Consider the following 19,609-nt stretch of genomic DNA (forward strand, 5'->3'; position numbering starts at 1 on the left):
ATTTATTTTTTTAAACATTGTCTTTTTTTTTTAAAAAGATTTTATTTATTTATTTGATAGAGATCACAAGTAGGCAGAGAGGCAGGCAGAGAAAGAGGGGGAAGCAGTTTCCCTGCCGAGCACAGAGCCCGACTAGGGGCTCGATCCCAGGACCTGAGACCATGACCTGAGCCAGAGGCAGAGGCTTTAACCCACTGCCACCCAGGCGCCCCCACAGTGACTTTAAACTTTCTTACTTGCTCACAACCTTGCCCAAAAGTTTAATGGGAGAAGCAGAACTGCCTAAAGGAAGACTAAAAGATGGTCTGAAGACCCCATTTATTCGTGTTTTTCCTGTTCCCTATTGAACATGTCTATGCTCTTGGTAAAGACATTCAACTTTGGGTTCCATGTAGTGACCACTGAGCGTTTTCACTCTGTTTACAGCCCAAATGGGAAACTGTAGCGATGACAATAATCATGGGACAACAGTGGCAAGATAATATAAATCAGAATAATGATTGGTCTGAATAGCCTTGATAGTAACATCCCTGAGAACTAATTGACTCTGAGGCTAGAGCTGAAAGCCACAATATAGTTTAAGACTAATGAATTAGTTTATAAGGTAATAACCTTTACCTTATAAAGGGGGAAGTACCATCAAACTGGTATCAGAGTGACTTCTGTTTGCTAGGGAGTTGCTGAGGGATTAATGAACAGGAAGCCAGCATCCGTTACCCCTGGGCTACGAGTTACTAGCAGACAGTGAGGTGCACAGTTACAGACCAACATGAACCAGTCAAACCTCAGTCCCCTTTTCCAAGGGGACCGATGTGAGCAACATCTAAGTGTTTGCATGCATTTGTAAACGGTACAGGATGGATATCACAAATAATGAGATTAAGGGCACCCAGAAGTTCTTAGGGCTGCTTGAGAATGTTTATCGAACTGTTCCTAGCCGCGAGGGGGAAAAGCAGTCCCTTAGAAGTCACTTCTAGAAGGTAGGAGAGACATAGATGCCCATCTCGTCTCACCTTTAAATAGGAGGCAAACTTACATAGATTGATGCTTTTTCTGAGCAGAGGGACAAAAAAACTAGGTAGATTTGTGATAGAAAACTACTTGATCCATGCATCTAAGACTGTCCTTGCACTTACAGTTATAGGAAGGTTGAACCAAAGATTTCTAAAACCTGCCAAACCTTGCAGTGGATAAAGTTGCTCGTCGGCCACCCAGAGCCCCCGGAAAGGCACAATTTTAAGATTCAATCACGACACACTCAATAAATGCCTGATGAATGAATGAATGGTTTATTCAGAGCTGTGTGTGACATTTTACTAAAGCCTGAAAAACCGACATGAAATATACAAGGGTCCTGTCCTTAAGAAGCATCTATTCTACAGAACAGGCAAAATATAACTAAGTAACTTTAATATGGTTGTGGTACTTGCAGAAATAATGCAAGGCTATAAATAAGGAACAGACAGAGCAAGGAGCAGTGGACTGGGTGTGGCAGGGGTGGTGGGAGAAAGCTTCGAAGACAGGATCCCCGTTTAACCAATTCACACCAAGGTGCTAGTATCTCTATCTGTGGCCTAGGTCTCAGAATCATTTGCATTTTAATAGAAAACAAAGGGAAGGTTGAATCAATGCTTGGGGACTGCAACCAGCAGCATTTCAGGTGTAAGGTAAGAGACTGGACCAGAAGGTATTTCATGTAACATTTACTGGGCAGAACATCTACCTGGTTCTATCATAAAAAAGGGCTCAGAAAGGGTAGACGGCATGTCTCCTTCAAGCAGTTGCGTTTAGCAAGCACATAAAACAAGGCTGGTGAAGATGGTGAACGGACATCTGCATACACATGTTCACAGCAAAGAGAGGAAGAAAGCAGTCCAAGTGTCCATCGATGGATAAACAACACATGGTCTAGCCATATCATGGAATACTATCTGGTCTTCAAAAGGAAGGCAATTTCTAACACATGCTGCAACTCAGGTGAATCCTAAGAATGTTATACTAAATGAAATCAATCAATCATAAAAAAAATATATGGTATGATTCCACCTAGAATCATACCATATTTATTGAGGTACCTAGAAGAGCCAAATGCAGAGAGACGGAAGCCTGGTGCTTTCCAGGGGCTGGGAGCAAGAGGGATGGGGAGTTCATGTTTGATGGGTCTAGAGTGCCAGTTTTGCAAGACGAAAGCATTCTGGAGACGGATGGCAGGGACTGTCCTCACTGCCGTATGAATCTACTGAGGGCCACCGTACTATACCCTTGAAAATGATTATGGGGGAGGCACCTGGGTGGCTCAGTCTGTCAAGTGTCTGACTCTTGATTTCCACTCAGGTCATATTCTTGGAGTCGTGAGATCGAGCCCCATGTCCAGCTCTGCACTGAGTGTGGTGCCTACTTAAGATTCACTCTGCCTCTCTTACCCTCCCTCTCCCCTGGTCGGACCCCCACCCTCAGTCTCTAAAAAAAAAAAAAAAAAAAAGAAAGAAAAAGAAAAGATGATTAAGATAGTAAATTCTGTTATGTGTATTTTATCACAATATTTTAAATTGCAAAAAAAAAAAAAAGAAAGTTGATGAAGGACAGACACCACAGCTATGAAATTTATATGCAAAGTTAATTTAATGATTATTAAGGTATTGGCTATTTGATATGAAAAATGATGGTACAGGCATCAAAACGGGTAGCATAGGTATTGATTTTGGTGGGTAGCTACTTGCTTCATGATATGTTGGAAAAAATGACATCCAAAAGATTTCTTCCAGGATCAGCTGAAATTCTAGCATTAAACAAATTCAATCCTTAGGTCCCTGAGCCCTGGAAAGTGTAATTATCCTGCCCAAGGTCCCTACCAACTTCAGGTATCTCTAGCAGACTGTTTCTCAATGAGGGGACGTGAACTGATTTGAGGCCTTTGCAGGGGGAGGCAAGGTTAGGTCCGAAAAGGAGAACAGGGAGATGTGATATAAAGGGACAAGCCGGAACCCCTGAAATCAGCCTGTGCTTACTTGGAAATTTTCCCCACAGCACGGCTGACGTTTGGCCACGGGTTCTCATCCAATTTCTGATTTTTCATCCCCATGCTCACCCTTCTATCTGGAAGATCCCCAGCAATTAAAAAAAAAAAAAAAAATGGTGTGACATAAAACCTAGAGTTTTATCAGAAGATATACACAGCTTCTGCCAAACACTTTCTGCCACGGAGACCGCTTTAATCCCAAAAACTAATTTGAGTTCTCAGTTTCGTACACTGCAGTAGGGTAGGTAAATTTAAGATCGAGGTAGGATACGTAAACATACAGGCCTCAGAGCTCCACGTTTTGGAGTCGGCTGCAAGGAGGAGGCAACGTTTGAAAACTCGAGATCCAGGAAGGATGTTCTGGTAAGATGGACAGATGGGATCGGAGGGCCTTTAATGTTACACAAGTGAACACTGCAGCTCACAACCGTCACCTTCTTCCCAGGTGACAGAGTGAGACGAGAGAGCTAGCAAGGCTGGCCATGGTCTCTGGCATCATCCCAACCCTCTGGGCTGCCCTGGAGGGCCTGCCAGGGGGGCTCCCGTGGGTATCTGTGTGTGAGAGAGAGAAAGAGAGGGAGGGAGAGCCAGACCCTACTCTCATCGGGACAGTGGACACATAAGCAAAGGGGGGAGAGAACAAGGTTCTGAATGGAGGTAGCCTGTCTCTCTTTAGAAGATACTCCAAATACCTAACAAATACTACTCCCTCCCTCTGTACCCTGTCGGTCAGACTGGAGATTCTAATGACTGCCCCTGGAGAGTAATCAAAGGAGCAATCCAGTGGATTCTGGAAAAAAGTTTCACTCATTCTGACTGCACTATATTGCTACCATTTCTTTAAAAAAAGTAGGTAACAGGAGGTGGCTTTGTTCAGAGTGTTGACCTCACTTGTGTACTCCTGTGCCTGTGGATGGGCACGGTTGCCTTGCTTCCAGTACCGTAGGAAGCACCGGTGGGCAAGAGAAGAAGCTGACATAACCTAGTGATACACTACCAGGTGGCAGCAGGCACACACCTGCACCCCACTTTCAAAACTAAGAAGGTTCTATTTTCCTCCTCTATGCTCTCCATATTCAAGGACAGGCTGAATATGTATTTATAAAGAGAAGCACGTTATTCTTATTAATATTGCCTGCAAAGCCTCAGAGGAGATCACGGCATATACAGCAAATGCACGGGAGCTGGGTACTCCTATGGTCACCTGTCCTGCTCTGTTCACTGGCACTCCTTCTAGACTCTTCTAGAAGCCAGACTGGCCTGTGCACAGCAAACCCTATCTTCCTTTCAGTGTCAAATGCAATGAGTCAGTGTTTAGGCAATGATCTGCTATTAAAGCAAATAGGCAGAATCAGGAATTCCAAAACATGCCATGTTTTCATTTCTGGGTCACACGATTATGGGGCTCGCCAGATTTGGGCACTTATGACAAGGTCTTCTGCTGCACGTTCTTCTCTCAGTCCTCCACACAACGGCTTGACTAAGACTCTCAGATACAAATACCAAAAATCCAAAAATGCTTGCTGTTTTTCAGCAGGAAAAAATAAAATACCTTTTGCCTTTGATCCAGCACTGGGGGTTCTCAAGCCCTTTCCTGTCCTCGAAAATGTATCCCGTTCAAGTAGCAGTGCCTGGCAAGAACATCTGGGCTTCCCAGGAGTGAAGCCACCAGTCCCGGCCCCCGAGCAAAGCAAAGCTGACATGACAAACACTCCTATGGGCGAGCACAGAGCAAACGACTCCCAAGGCCAAGGGTCCTCCCTGGGATGGTGACTTAGAAAAGGCTGTTGGAACTCTTTAAATGGAGGAAGTGTGGGACTCGGCTACAAAAGTTGTCCACCTGCCCTCACATGATGACGGTCTGGGTTTTTAGTTTTCCTTCTTGTCTTCCTCTATCCCCTCGATTTCCAAGGATTCTCAATTATATGGTTAGGGATGGTGTCCATCAAGGCTAAGACAGCAGAAATCAGAGGCCATCCCCGGCAGCCTGCACCATGCTGTCTGTCCATTTTTATGTCTGTCTGTCTGTCTCTCTCTCTCTGTTTCTTTTTTTTTTTTAATGAAAATTTAGAAAGAAAACATGGCAAATTATTACCTGCTTAATGCACACGGAGGTGTCCCCTCCCCAACTTTTTGTCTCTAAAAGATAATTACTTTCAGCATTTGACTTATAATCCAAGGCTCGGAAAAATACCCAGCTGGTCCCGCCTGCCTCCCCCCCACCCCGCCCCCGATATCGGGTAGCTTCAGTGATAATAAACTGGCTCCCCAACGTATCGGCAAAAACCACAAGTTCTCACTCTTGGTGACTTGAATTAGTGAAATGAAACAGTCATTTCTATTTTCGTCATTTTAAGAGTTACACTTAATAACACAGTTAAAAGGTCAGTTCTTGAAATTAATGGGTGAGCCCTGGTCCCATCCGAGGGCAGGGGAGGATTTTGGGGAGAGCCCGAGGGCCCTTGGAAGATACTGTCGGTTTCGAGGTCACGGGGAAACGTGTTGGGAAGAAAAGTGTGTTCGGCTGGGGGGGATGCTGTGGCATCACTCACCAGGAGACAGCACTTTTGGAGACTGTCAGCCCACGGGCAGGCCTTTGAAAGCCCCCAGACACAGGGTCTGGCAGGATCCCACCCACGAGGGATGGAAAGAAGCCAGCGAGATCTGACTCCCTCAAGCTGGGCTGAGTTCTCGCACACACTTCCTCTGCCTCATGCTCCCTGCCTGTATCTCCTCTGTGTGCCTCGACATCCCCTGAGGGACCTCCACCCTCAGTAGGGGCCCACTGATTAGAAAGCACCTGGCAACCTGGAACCACCTCTCAGCTATAGCATTTCTGCCTTCACCGAGGTATCCCCAGGACAGCTTTTTGGAATCATCCCTGAATTGTCTGGGCTGCCAACACATGCTTTCAGGCTCTTGCCATCCACCCAGGTTTCTAGATATCTTGTTGATTGTGTCAATATCCTGCTGAAAATCTTTCAATGACTCCTCAGTTTTAGGACAGACTCCCAGCTCCTCAGTGGAGCTTACTGAAAAGACACTTGACGATCTGGCGCCTGACCCCGACACGTCTTACCTGCTCTGTTAGCCACTCTGAATTACTTGTGGTGCCGGCACGCCAGGCTCTCTCTTACCTCTGAGCCCGGTACATGCTGTCCACAAAGCAACTCAAGCTGGCATTCCCCCCACCTCCCTTGAATCTGGGCTTGTTAAGTGGCTTGTTTGGGCTAAAGGGAAATTAGCCAAGATCTTGCCAACAGAGGCCAAAAGGCATTTGTTTGCTGGAGTCTGTCCTCTCTTGGATAAGAGAGTCTGTCCTCTCTTGCTGCCCTTGGGAACCCTCAGATTACAGTACCAAGAAGCTCAGACAAGCATCCTGGAGGATGAGAGACCACGAGGAACAGGCACAAGCCATCCCCACGGAAGCTCCCCTCACCCATCAGCCTTCCAACCAACTGCCAGACTGAGGAGTGAGGCCATGATGGTCCCACCAGTCCCAGCCAAGCGGGTCAGACTAGACGAGCCCAGGAGACGTGCAGCATCACCAAGAAACCATTCATGTTTGTGATCTGAAGCTGCTAAACGGTGGGGTGGTTTGTTACACGGTAGATGCAAACTGATACACTCATTCTGTTTCCTGCTTAACATCTGCCCATCCTTCAAGTCTTGAGGAAGAAGGCTTCCCTGAAGCCTGAAGATGCCTTGCTGGTTTGTATCCGTAGCCTCCTGTGGGTACCACGGACAGAGCATCAGCAACCATGGAAAGGGGGTGCCTACTTTCATCCCTCACCCAGCGACTGAAGGCTCCTTCAGCTGTTGCGGGTGCCTTTCTTACAGTGCACTCTGTACATATTTGCTGAAAGAAGATACAGAATGTGTCTATCTATCTTCTGCCTTTTTCTAGCCTTAATTTAAAAGAGTTAGACTAGGTAATTTTTACCTCTCACCACCTAGACATGGTAACTACATCAAAATATATCTTAATGTTTTTCTTTTTTAGCGTTCCACTCATATCAATAGCCTTTGGGAATCTCCCTATTCTCTTTATAGTCGAGACTATCATACCTTCCAAACTTACTGTGCCTTTCAGTTTGACTAATACTAAAAAAATCACCTAAAATTCCAAGGGCCCTCAGTATACATGCGCAGGGATAATTCTGACAAATGTTGTCACGTTCACCATCATAATTACTATATATGTCAAAGAAGCAGAACATTTTAAGAGTAGAGAACTGATTTCACCATCAAGGCAATGACACTGATGGTGAATGAGAATTCGTACAACAGAGGAAACCTCTCTACAACAAAGGGATTAGCAAGCGGCAGTTGTTCGCCTGTTCGTTTTAGCAACACATTACAATAAATTTTGTTTTGTGAAGCTTATCATCCTAATAGCATTAGAGCTGCACCATTACTAGGGAGCAATCTCTGGGCTAAAACTTAACCCACAGTGTCTCATTTAATTCTCTAAACAATCTTGCAGGGTAGGTATGATTAACCTTATTTTACAGAAAAAGGAATAAGTCTCAGTGAAGTTGGGCAATTTCCCCAAGGACACAGAGCTGATGAGTAGAAGATTAAAGAAGATAAAAGAAGATTCCAAAAGCCTCTTATTTGGACTAATACCTTTAAATCTAATGCTGTTAAGTAGGAATGATAACTATGTCCTTTGGAAGACAAGGAAAGAGAGGCATAGAGGAAGAAAGTAGCTTTCCCATAGTCTCAGCAGGGCAGGAATTGGGGGAGGGGATCAGATGTTTGTCCTTAGCCTGATGCTCCTGCTCCTGGATCCAGCCAAGGCATCTCCAGCTTTTCCTTAGTTATTATTATTTATGTTCCCACCTACCGCTGTGACTAACAACACATTCAAGAGAGAGAGAACAGGTTCTCCCTATTCTAGGTGTTCTTCCAATCACTGTGTGTCTAGATCGGTTGTGAAAGGAAAAATGCAGGGATTCCTGAGTGGCTTTGTCGGTCAGAAGTTTGCCTTCAGCTTGGGTCATGATCCCAGGGTCCTGGAATCGAGTCTCATGTCGGGCTCCCTGCTCAGTGAGGAGCCTACTTCTCCCTCTCCCTGTCTCCCGCCATGCACATGCGCTCGCTCTCTCTCTTTCAACTAGATAAATAAAATCTTTAAAAAAGAAAAATATGAGCATTGAGTGGATGAGGCCTACTTGGGTATCATCTGTTTACCCAATCTCCTTTAAAAAAAGCAAACATCAGACCTATAGAAGGATTTTAATCTTCCAACTTTACCATAGTTCACACAGGCTGTATTCATTATTCATGCCAATATGAGACAACTGTCCTCGCTGCCTGTGTACCATGAGGAATGATGACTATTTACCATTAAATACTGGATGAAGGGTTACATAATAATTTCAGAAAAAAAAACCACAATTCTACTTCTCTACAATTTCACATAGGTATTCATTGCTCTTCCTAGAGCAGTGTCTTCTACCATGTAAACCATTTCAACAACTTAAAGTAATGATCTACTGGGCACAGCACACACATTGTCAAACAGAACTGCTTTATGTGTTAAGAAACAGCCTGGAATCACAGGACACTCCGAAAATATCAACAGCAACCTAGGTGCTTCGTTTTGGTTCAAAAATTATTTCTTTTAATTCCAGTCTACCCTTATTCCAGGTATGGAAGGGGAATGAGCATTTGCTGAGTATTCAAAGTGTGCTGGGAATGTTCCCTCACATTCCAACTGGCTTCCCTGGCAGAAAGATGCAGTTTCACGTGGGTATTGTCTCAGCTAAGTATGGCCATTCCATGGAGGAAGTAATACGAGGTCTCTGATGGTGCAGAAAGCCTTTTGGTAATCAAAGGAAAGGTACCAATGATACTTTATGTCATTTCCGGTTTCAGATGTCCTGGGGACATCCCGTTTATCCGCCCTTGCTCTCCATCTCTCGATGGTTTGCAAACAGACCCCGCCTACATTCTTCCTTCGTGAAAAACATCCTGACGTTTCTGTGCTAACCCAGATGGAAGCAGCCCTAGGAGACAAGGCCAGCCCGAGTCTTTGGCTAGGGCCCTCCATCATGAAGTGGCTGTGTGATGAAGTCCCCAAGACATCCAATGTCAACTGATGGCCTAATTTTAGACTTAATCTAGGCAAGGCCAACTAGGTTAGGGACTTTAAGATAGAATACTCAGGATTTCTATATTCTGTTGGAACCACATGAGAAAAGGATGGGAAGTGATCTGGTGTCAATTCAATTTCACATAAAGGGAGGAGGAATGTAAGAAAAAAGAAGAGCACAAGGTTAGTCGTGTTCCTTTTCAATGCTGGGTGCGTGGATCAATTACCAGAACCCAGCACAGAAGCTCTAGTTCTACCGAACTGCTCTTGGGACAGAGCCAACAGCTGGAAAAAGAGCCAAGGTCCACTGTAGGGGTGTTTCCCTCCATGCTCCCTCTCCTGACCTGATTCCTCCCAAACAGCTATCTGGGTTCCCAACTCAGGATGGCAGTGCTGATGAACAACAAGAACATGAACCCAATTCACAAGAAAACCTGATACCATCTAACGTTCTGAGATGGACTGATATCCTGGCCTGACGGTCCCCACATTCTTTTTTTTTTTTTTTAAAGATTTTATTTATTTGACAGACAAAGATCACAAGTAGGCAGAGAGGCAGGCAGAGAGAGAGAGAGGAGGAAGCAGGCTCCCCGCTAAGCAGAGAGCCTGATGTGGGGCTCGATCCCAGGACCCTGGGATCACGACCCGAGCCAAAAGCAGAGGCTTTAACCCACTGAGCCACCCAGGCGCCCCCGGTCCCCACATTCTGCCTGGACCATCTACTCATTGGTGTGTTATTCGCCACGGGATGCTATCCATTCCAGAACGACCATGTGGTCCATGATCCTGAGTAAGTGACACTCCCATGATACTGACATCCCTTCCTGGAGGCCTGCCCAGTGAAGGAAATGGAAAGTCCTCTAGGAGCAAGGGGACTGCCAGCTCCCTCCTGACCCACTGGAGGCCATTGCCTTCCCCTGCCACTCCCTTTCCTGCCTTTGGGGAAGTGCCAGCCAGCAGGTTGCTAGGACAACTGGCATCACCCCTGGGGCACAGAAATAGATTGGCAACTGTGCTGGGAACCTGGATTACAAAGTCCAATGACAGCAACAAGATACCCATTGGTCGCTAATCGGCTCTGCTAGGGCGAGTGACAGACTAACATTACCCAGTGGGTAGCTCTCACCTTGACAAACTACCCTTTAATCTACACTTGGGCTCCATGTGGTGGTGATGAGTAGGGGGCAAGACACTCACTTCAGATAAAGCCCCAATGCCTCTATTATGAATTCTGTGAGTGGCAGATACACATAGTAACTAACTGACGACTGTATCTTTAATTTATTAGTGTCCTGCAGGTGGTGGGGAGGGAGCCTGTTCACAAGCAGAAGCTTGGGAGCCAGAAAACAGGTAGAACCACTCAGGTTGCCAAAGGGAAGGGGGGGAAAATCTTGTTTGTACAGGCCAGAGCTGTCCCCTTTCCGAACAATAACATTCTAATCTCATGCCCCCCTCTCCTTGGGGAACAAAGAAAAGGCAAAGAAAACTGGAAAACGAGGGCTTGCCACGGTAGAGGAAGGGAACAATCTTTGTGGCCAGTCTTCTTTGTTCTGCGGAGTTTTACAATGTTTCTAACGGGTAGCAACTCGTAGGAGCCCAGACTATTAAGACGGCCTATTAAAGTCTTGGATGTTAGCCCTGGAGAAATAATAATTTTTCAGTTCCATGCAAACTACAAAGGCTTGAGAAGAAAAAGGGGAAATGAAAAGAAGAGAAACCTCATGGAAATTTGAGAAAACGATTCCAGCAAGCACGTTCTTCTCTCTAGATGCCCAGAGCTGGGTGTCCAGAAGCCCATGAGGATGGCCGTGTGCGGTTTGAAAGAGCCCAGGATTTGTGCAAGGGTCATTAGCAAGGAATTCTGCTGGCATGGTGCATGGTGCATGGTGTCCAAGACCATCCCGGTGCCAGACCTTCCATGCCAGAAAGGCAGATGGCGACAAGATGTGCATGACGAAGGTATAGGGAGAAAAGTGGAATTTCTAAGTGGAAGAAGATGGCTTGGAGTCCAAAGAGTACGGTGACAAGAACTTGCCTGATTTCTAGAAATTAAAGATGCTCAAAAGACTGTCATTTATATCCCATTAATATTTCCATGGGGCAGGGGGACTCAACTTCAGTCATTTTAGAACATAAGCACAAATAGAGAAAAAAAAAGATTGAAAAACTGACTTCTTCCAACGAAGGTTTCAAACAAAGCATTTTGTACATGTTGAGAGTTACTTTTTCCGAATCATGTAAACATACTTACTTAAGCGCCTGCAGAAAGTTAACCTAACGCTCAGGATGGGTAGAAGATAAATTAATTCCTTCAATCTAAGATCTCACCTAGCATAATTCACTGTAGAGCTACCACTTGAAATATCATATGAATATATGTTGGAGAAGCGGTTGAATGACTTTCTATATTAAAAAAATGATTATTTTACAAAAGTGAAAAATGTGGGGGATTTAAAAGAATGAGGTCATCTTTCTGTTTGTCTTTTGTTGTTGTTGTTGTTTTACATTAATCCACTTGAAATTTCATATAAATATATATTAGGGAAGTGGTTAAATGACTTTCTATATTAAAAGAATGATATTTTACAAAAATGAAAAATGTGGGGGATTTAAAAGAATGAGGTCATCTTTCTGTTTGTCTTTTTTTTTTTTTTACTTGACATTAGTCCCAAGGAACAATTTATTTGCTGGTAAGAAACTACCAATGGATTCTGTTCGGGCTTTTAGACAAAAAACAATGTCATTTCGTTCCTGTTTATGCCCCACTTTTCTGTCGGAAAGCAAACGAGAAATGACCATGTTTGAGAAGAATCGTGAAAGGAGTTCAAATACTATGGGATGAGACACAGTGTGAGAAACCACACACGTCAGTGATATCTTAACAAAGATGAGCGATCCAGCCAGCCACTGAGATGCCCAGAAGTGTGGGACTTACTTAATCTCTCTCTGAAAAAAGTTTCAGGTGTGGGGGAGGCACCAGGAGTGAGTCATTCCTACTTTGGTGCACAAGGATTCTTCCGCAGTGGACACCTCAAAGATACACCCCTTGAGAAACAGATTTTAAACCTGGGGTATGGTTTCTGCATCGAAGTTCAAGTTGAAAACATACTATCTACTTGGGCTGAATGGTGTCCTTTCCTTGAGTGACCCCAAGTTTAGGCTTCAGCTTTTGCAAGAAGATACCTAAGATGATCCTAAAAGAGAATGGTTTTCTGATGCTACAAGTCCCCATCCCATGTCTCCATTGGCTGTCCTATCCCATCTTTTCTGATGGAAAGAAGGTTCTGATGGAGAGGTGCCATGTGCCCAAATGTAGAAGGAGGTAAATAAGAGACCGGTTTTATTTGCCCTCCCTGCCTTGCCTTCTCAAAGCCCATATGCACATGGGGCTAAGAGCTACCTCGGCTTGCAGGCCTGATTCTGCTGTGCAGCAGAGCTTGAAGCCTTCCCTGAGCACCAGACTCTGAGCACTCTGACCCATGACCCTTTCCAGGACACCTGACTCACACCCCGAGTGTAAACCCCCCTCCCCCACAAGGGCTCCAACAGCAACGTCTCAGAGGGCAGCAAACATCGATCATGCATCCCTGTATCCCTAACAGACTTCAGCACACCTTGGCACACAAGAGTCTTTTCCTAAGTATCATTTATGTGATGAATTCTAACCTTCAAGAGAACACACAAACTTTGACCTTGGCACTACTCAAGTTAGAAAACAGTCTCACCAGGCTGCGGGGGCTCTCTTCCCCCCACAGAACATGAATATTCCCTTCCACAGCTTCTGAGGGCTCTGTGGCTCTCTCTCTCCCTCTCCCTCTCCTCTCCTTTTCCCTATCCTCTCCTCTCCTCTCCTCTCGGAGGAGGCCCAGCGCTGGGGGAACGTGATGCCGAGGGGAAAGGGTGTGTCTGGGATGGGCTAGACTTTGCCAAGGACTCAGGAAGGAGCCTTGACATCAGCTCGCAGAAGGAGCATTCCTCTGGAGGCCCCGCCACAGGGGCCCAGGCCAGGAATTAGTGAGGCTATCAGTGAGACATGCTGGAAGGAAGTCTGGGAAGGGGAGAGGAAAGGGTGAAGCCGAAAACCCAAAAAGACCACACGAGACTCTGCCCTGCACCGAACAGCTCAGTCAGAGCCTTGAGGACACACAGGCCAAGTCACAGGCCAAGTCACGGGCCTTCAGAAGTGAGGACGGAAAACAGCTTGGCTGGTTCCCTCATTATTCTAACAGCAAAGTCTCCCCTTCTCTCCTGACCCCCTTATCTACTTCAGTTTTCTCTTTCTCGCTCTCTCTCTCTCTCTTTTTTTTTTTTTTTTTTGCAATAGTGCTAGAGAATGTGGTGTCACAGATGGCAAATCTAAAAGGTACAAATTGCTAGACACGCAGGAAATTCCCAAATCACTCTTATCAGAGCGTGTGTATGCAATTCTCTGACTCTGGGGACTAGAAATTCAGGTGCCATTTTTCGAAGCTTATAAAGACGGCATAATGCTGTATAAATGGGCACAGAGGTGTGTATTCTGGTCTCCCGGTTTCTTCCTAGGAAAAATCTAACTCCTGCACTCGGAGCAGTTCCTCTGAAAAGGGGGTCCATAAACACACAAAATGCAAGGAACCTTTATTCTTGCCATCCTCGAAAGCAACGTGGGATGATGATACCTTAAGAAAGCCTTTGTGAGGGGCGCCTGGCTGGCTCAGGGGGTTAAAGCCTCTGCCTTCAGCTCAGGTCATGATCTCAGGGTCCTGGGATCAAGCCCTGAATCGGGCTCTCTGCTCAGCAGGGAGCCTGCTCCGCACCCCCCCGCCCCCCCGCCCCCGCCTGCCTCTCTGCCTACTTGTAATCTCTGTCAAATAAATAAATAAAATCTTTTTAAAAAAGAAAGAAAGAAAGAAAGAAAGCCTTTGTGAGGGGCGTGTGGGTGGGTCAGTTGGTTAAGCATCTGCCCTCAGCTCAGGTCATGATCCTAGGGTCCTGAGATTGAGTCCTGCATCGGGGTCTGTGCTCACTGGGGAGCCTCCTTCTCCCTCTGCCTGCCACTCCCCCTGCTTGTACTCTCTCTCTCTGACAAATAAACAAATAAAATCTCGAAAGAGAGAGAGAGAGAGAGAGAAAGCCTTTGTGAAGGCCGTCCCTCACACCACAGGAGACGCTAGGTGGCCTTACTTTGTGTCAGCATGCCATTTCTTTGTTCCAAATGGTGCCTCATCCCCCAGTAAAGACAGGGCAAATGACGCTACTCAGTAAACGGTGAGTTTCTTTTGGGGGAAAGAGCTCACTTCAAGCCCGGCTCCCGCTCTCAGGGGCGACGAAATGACGTGATGGGGAGAGACCAAGCTACCTCCATTCACAGAATGCTAGGGCAAGCTGCTCAGAAAGAACTGATAAGGCAAACCACTCAAATGGAACATGAGAGGAAATACACACAGGGCAGGATTTTTTTAAAGAGTATCAGAAAATCCCCATACTCTATTGATAGTTCTATAAAACTTTTTTAGACAAATTGTTTCCTTTCTCACATTTACTTATATACATCACAGACATTTAGTATTGACTTCTAAGTTAAAGAAACTAGATGGGTCTCTCCACGCCATCCCCTGCCTGATCACATTACTATCCAATTCAAGCAGGTCTCATCAGAACCATGTTTATATTCCTCCTTCTAATGGGTTAGCCCACACGTGGGAAGTCCCGGCGTACACTAACCTTCTCCTTGGACATTCATTCAACAACTATTTGCTGAGTGCCTACAATGGGCCAGGTGGCATTTTAGGTGTTGCGGATTCAGTTGGTAACTACCAACATCATCATCATCAGCACCATCATCATCACCATCACCGTCCTCCTCATCATCATAACCACCATCATCATCACCACCATCACCATCATCGTCATCCTCATCATCATCATCACCATCATCGTCATCATCACCATCATCACCACCATCATCATCATCATCACCATCATCGTCATCATCACCATCATCATCACCATCATCACCATCATCATCACCATCATCACCCTGCTTTCATGGGGCTTACAGTCTAGTTGAGGGGATGGATGATTAACAAATAAATATGTAATATATAAAGTGCTTAAAAGGAAAACGAAGTATGCTAGCTGGTACAGAGGGATGGGGTGGGTGCTAGTTTATGTAGGTTAGGAGAGGCTGCTTTGGAATGGTAACTTGAGAAGTCCTACCTAAGGAGGCTGAGAAGCTTAAGAAAAAAATAAAGATCATTGCCTCTGTGCATATATGCTAAGCAATATATATATGTATACATATATGTATGTTCGTTTGTTTTTTTTTTTTTTAGAGAGAGATTGATGGGGGAGAGGGAAGGACAGAGGGAGAGAGAGAATCTTAAACAGGTTCCACGCCCAGCACAAAGTCCAGTGTGGGGTTCAACCTCAGGACCCTGAGAGCACGACCTGAGCTGAAATCAAGAGTTGGATGCGTAATGACTGAGCCACCCAGGCATCCCTGTGCTAAGCAATATTTGAGTGTGGAGGTGGACAGTTTTAAGAAACTTAATTTCAAAAGCGATTCATATTTAATTTTCAAAAAGACCAATCGGTGGATCCTTCATTTAAATGACTAAAGCTATATTCTTAGAAAGCCCCAAAGGAACGCCTTTGAGTTATCGCGCTACCTGGGAGGGCGGGTATCAAGACAGTGACAGATATAACACACATATAATAGCATAAGACTGTGCTCAACATTTTAAAAACAGTTGTAAACTGAAGTTGTGCCGAATCACTGATGTTTTAGAAGCCAAACGGGCTACAATGAATGCCTCATTCAAGCTGGGACGTTATGCAACGTGACACACACAGCGAGAAGAATTACCAGACGTCACTTCATCCAACTTTCTCATGTTACTCCACATAAACTGGGTCCACAGAGCTTTGGGGGTTCCCAGATTCCAAGGTTAAGTGCAACACCATGTGTAAAACCCAGGTCTCCTGACTCATAGGTAAATTTTCGTGACCACCCCTTTCGTGTACAAGATACCACATCTTTGGGCCAGTTTGAGACATTTTCTGGACTTTGAGATATCATCTGCTAAAAAGACGGTGGCAGATCTGAGAGGTAGCAAATGGGGTCCCACAGAGGCACTAAGTTTGGGGTGCAGTCTGCAAGGAATGCTGAGGACATAAGCTGCTCATGCCAATGGCTGCTATGATGGTTACTCAAATATTTATACACCCACATTCCTACCCCACTTGCAAGCACATGTTCTTTGAAAAATCTCCTGCTCTCCTGATCATAATGGCACAGGCTTTGGGGCACCCAGGATACCAAAGTAATGAACTCAAGGTAAAAACACACCAAGATCCCAAAAGATGACTAATGACTAAGATCACTAATTTCACAACTTGCTGAGAAAATTGGGATCCTCCCCAACACCCCCCAACAAGCAAATGTGATTTGCAAGAGGAAGTCCTTAGCACTGAAGGAGTTCACTAGAATTTCGTATTTTCTTCCTTTCTCTCAACACACTCTATTTATAGATGGATTTTAAAATTACTTTAGTGGGGCATGTGGCATCTTAAAGTTTATACTTCAGAACTCCTCTGAAAACCTCATTTAATGTTTGGGGTTTGACAGAGTATCACATGAGCATTTCAAAGCAAAAAAAAAATCAGATTTGAAACAAAAGCTATTTTGATGATAGTGTCTGCGTTATTCACTTAGATGTAACCTGAAACCTACAACACCATTCCATACAACACTTGTTTCCTAGGATAAAAATGCTTTAAAAAAATCACGTATTCTAACGGCCATATCAGCGGGAAAATAATTTCTAGTAAAATATCCTACTACTCTAGGACCCAAATTATTCCTTAATAGTGGGAGAAACTTCAACAAGAGAGTTGTTTTTTTGTTTGTTTGTTTTTAAGTAAGTATTAAAGTGCCTTATACAATACTGTGCCCCTTTTTGGGACATCAAACCAAGATGTTAACTGATCAATTCACAGGTTATTTGCTGTTGCATACAGATTTACAAAATAAAAAGTAAACATGTAGACTTAACAAAGTAACACTTGATGGGGGTTAGTGACCTGTCAAAGTCGCAGACTTTCTTGACCTCGACCATAGGACCAGGACTAGAATTCAGGTCTGTTGATTCCAGGAGCTGCATGTACATTTCCATGGGAACCAATGTGATCATATGCACAAAACAGAAACACATTAAAACACCAGTGTTTCCCACCATTTACTATGAGGTGCTGGGAGGTTTTAAATTTAATAAGTTTATTTGAGTATGACTATTTAACCCTGAGGAAATACGGATAAAGATGCATATTTTAATACAAATTTTTAGAAAACCACAAAATAAAAAATATCCAGTGGAAATTTTTTGTTTCAGCATTAATGCTTTTTCTCCCTGGTATATGCCCCCATAGTGTTGCTCCTTGCTCTTTCAAAATCATTTGTGCAACTGCAAAAATGTAACTTAAAAATGCCTGGAGAAGTTTCCTGACTGAATTGTTAAGCTAAGGACTGATTATATAAAATTTTATATAGTATGTATAAATATATATTTCACATATACTTGTGTGTATATATAAATATATATATTATATTATAATATATAATAAAGAGTGTATATTTATTATATATAAATATTGCATATTTATAAATACATAGAAAATATGTATTTCTTTATATAATATATGCACAAATATATGACACGTATTAAATATATATATGTATTGCATGTATATATAGACATACACACACACGCACACACATGTGCACACACACACACACAAAGTCCTAGTCAAAGTTGGTTCTTCATTTTCTAAAACTTGAAGACAATACACTCATAGCCCATCCCTGGTTTCCTGCAGCTGTATTCTTTCCTGATCAAAACCTTATAAACTTTTTTTTGGACCCAAACTAGCAATGAGGTTAAAATCTCCAGAAAGCACAGGAGCTGGTCAGATTCCTAAATTCTGCGGGGGGAATAAGCTCCTTGCAACCCAGCATGTGGTCTATCTCGTCAACGACTTGATATTTAATCTCCTCATGAAAAGCAACCAGCAGCTGATACTTTATTAATCCCAAAGCCTTGACCTTGTAATCTGATAAAAACCAGTAAGTCAGCCAATTCTGAGTAAGAAAAGCACCCAACACAACGGACTGTATTTGCATACCTCAGATTTTTGAAAGGAAAAAAAAAAAAGTTTCATTCCAAAAACCAACCAACCAACCAACAACAATAAAACGTTCCATGAATAAAAATATCGGCTGGGTGCCAATTCTCATAGCTGATCGTTCGCCGGGAGGATTTTTACCCACCGAACCCCAAAGAAGCTGGACAGCCCAGCTAAAAGAGTCCACTCTGCGGTGGGTTCTGTGTAACCGTCCCAGGACAGGGGGGCACTAACCATTGAAAAGAATCACTGACTTCCACTCTTCTACACCAGAAGGAGATAACGAGCAGGGCCCCACACAAGCAGAGAGAGGCAAGTTCGCGACAAATAGAAACAGCACCTCTCCGCTAAAAAAAGAAATTAATTGGATGATCACTTAGAACTCATGCTAATGCCCCTTTGATTCCCTGGCTCGGTGACACGCGATGATTCACGGATCCTTGCGAAGCAACCACCCCAGATGCCGCGCGTGTTCACTTACGACATTCACTGCGCGCTGTTCGCAGGTAGCCGGGGCTGAGCCTTCACCATGGAGACTCCCCACAAGAAGCTGGAGCGCTCCCGGCCTCAGGCGTGTTCTTTCTTCCTTCCAGAGGAGTGAGAAATCCCTAGTATGGGAGTCGGAGAGAAGAAAAAGGGACAGGTAAATGCCCCATCCGATCACTCTGTTATCCTAACAAATGAAGTCTCGTGGTCCATGCAACTCACTGATGACTCGCCCAAGACCACTTTCCAGTACGCTTTCCTTAAAAAAAAAGCAATGTAGGATTTTTGCTCCGGCCCCAGGAGACGCAGTGTGGCCCCGTCAGCCTTTTCCCTCTGTCCCTCCCCACCCTTCCCCTCCAATTCCCACACACACACCCATAAAGTTGAAGCCGGTTCTGGGGGAGTCCCGATGTAATCCCAGCTGAGATGCAAACTCGCAATACGGTCTCATAACACGCCACCTGATTTTACTCTCTGCAAAAGGGAGGGAGCTGGGATGATCACCTCTTGCCATTTTCATACCTCACTGGGTTGTTGGGAAAATCAATAAGATCACTCTGGCAAAGTACTCACAGTTCCTGAGAAGAAAGGCACTATGTAAACGCCAAGTATTATTAGTGGTCATAAGCCTGTTACTGAGCTCTGAGCCAGAATTTAAAAGCCAGCTTTGGCTAGCCACCAACGGTCCGCTCTCTCTGAGGCACCCGAACGTGCAAAGAAGTCTGCACGGGCTGCTGTGCGAAAACGTCCCAGCCACGGAGGGGTCCGAAGAAGCCCAGCAGCGGAAACAGAGCCTTCTGGAAGCTCAGGGAGAAAGAAAGTGAAGGCCTGGAACAGAGTGG

At 44.6% G+C, this 19,609-nt stretch overlaps 1 protein-coding gene across 1 annotated transcript in view; it reads right to left on the reverse strand.

Moving 5' to 3' along the window:
• The window catches only part of LOC111156718 (ataxin 1), a 393,814-nt gene that overhangs the window by 129,264 nt on the left and 244,941 nt on the right, over positions 1 to 19,609 (reverse strand). The window contains exon 6 of the mRNA XM_022517762.1: positions 18,763 to 18,889. The gene's annotated coding sequence lies outside the window, so the exon portion shown is untranslated. The remainder of the gene's footprint in view (positions 1 to 18,762; positions 18,890 to 19,609) is intronic.

Source organism: Enhydra lutris, unplaced genomic scaffold, assembly GCF_002288905.1.
Source record: "Enhydra lutris kenyoni isolate GAN:26980312 unplaced genomic scaffold, ASM228890v2 scaffoldscaffold48, whole genome shotgun sequence".
NCBI lineage: Eukaryota > Metazoa > Chordata > Mammalia > Carnivora > Mustelidae > Enhydra > Enhydra lutris.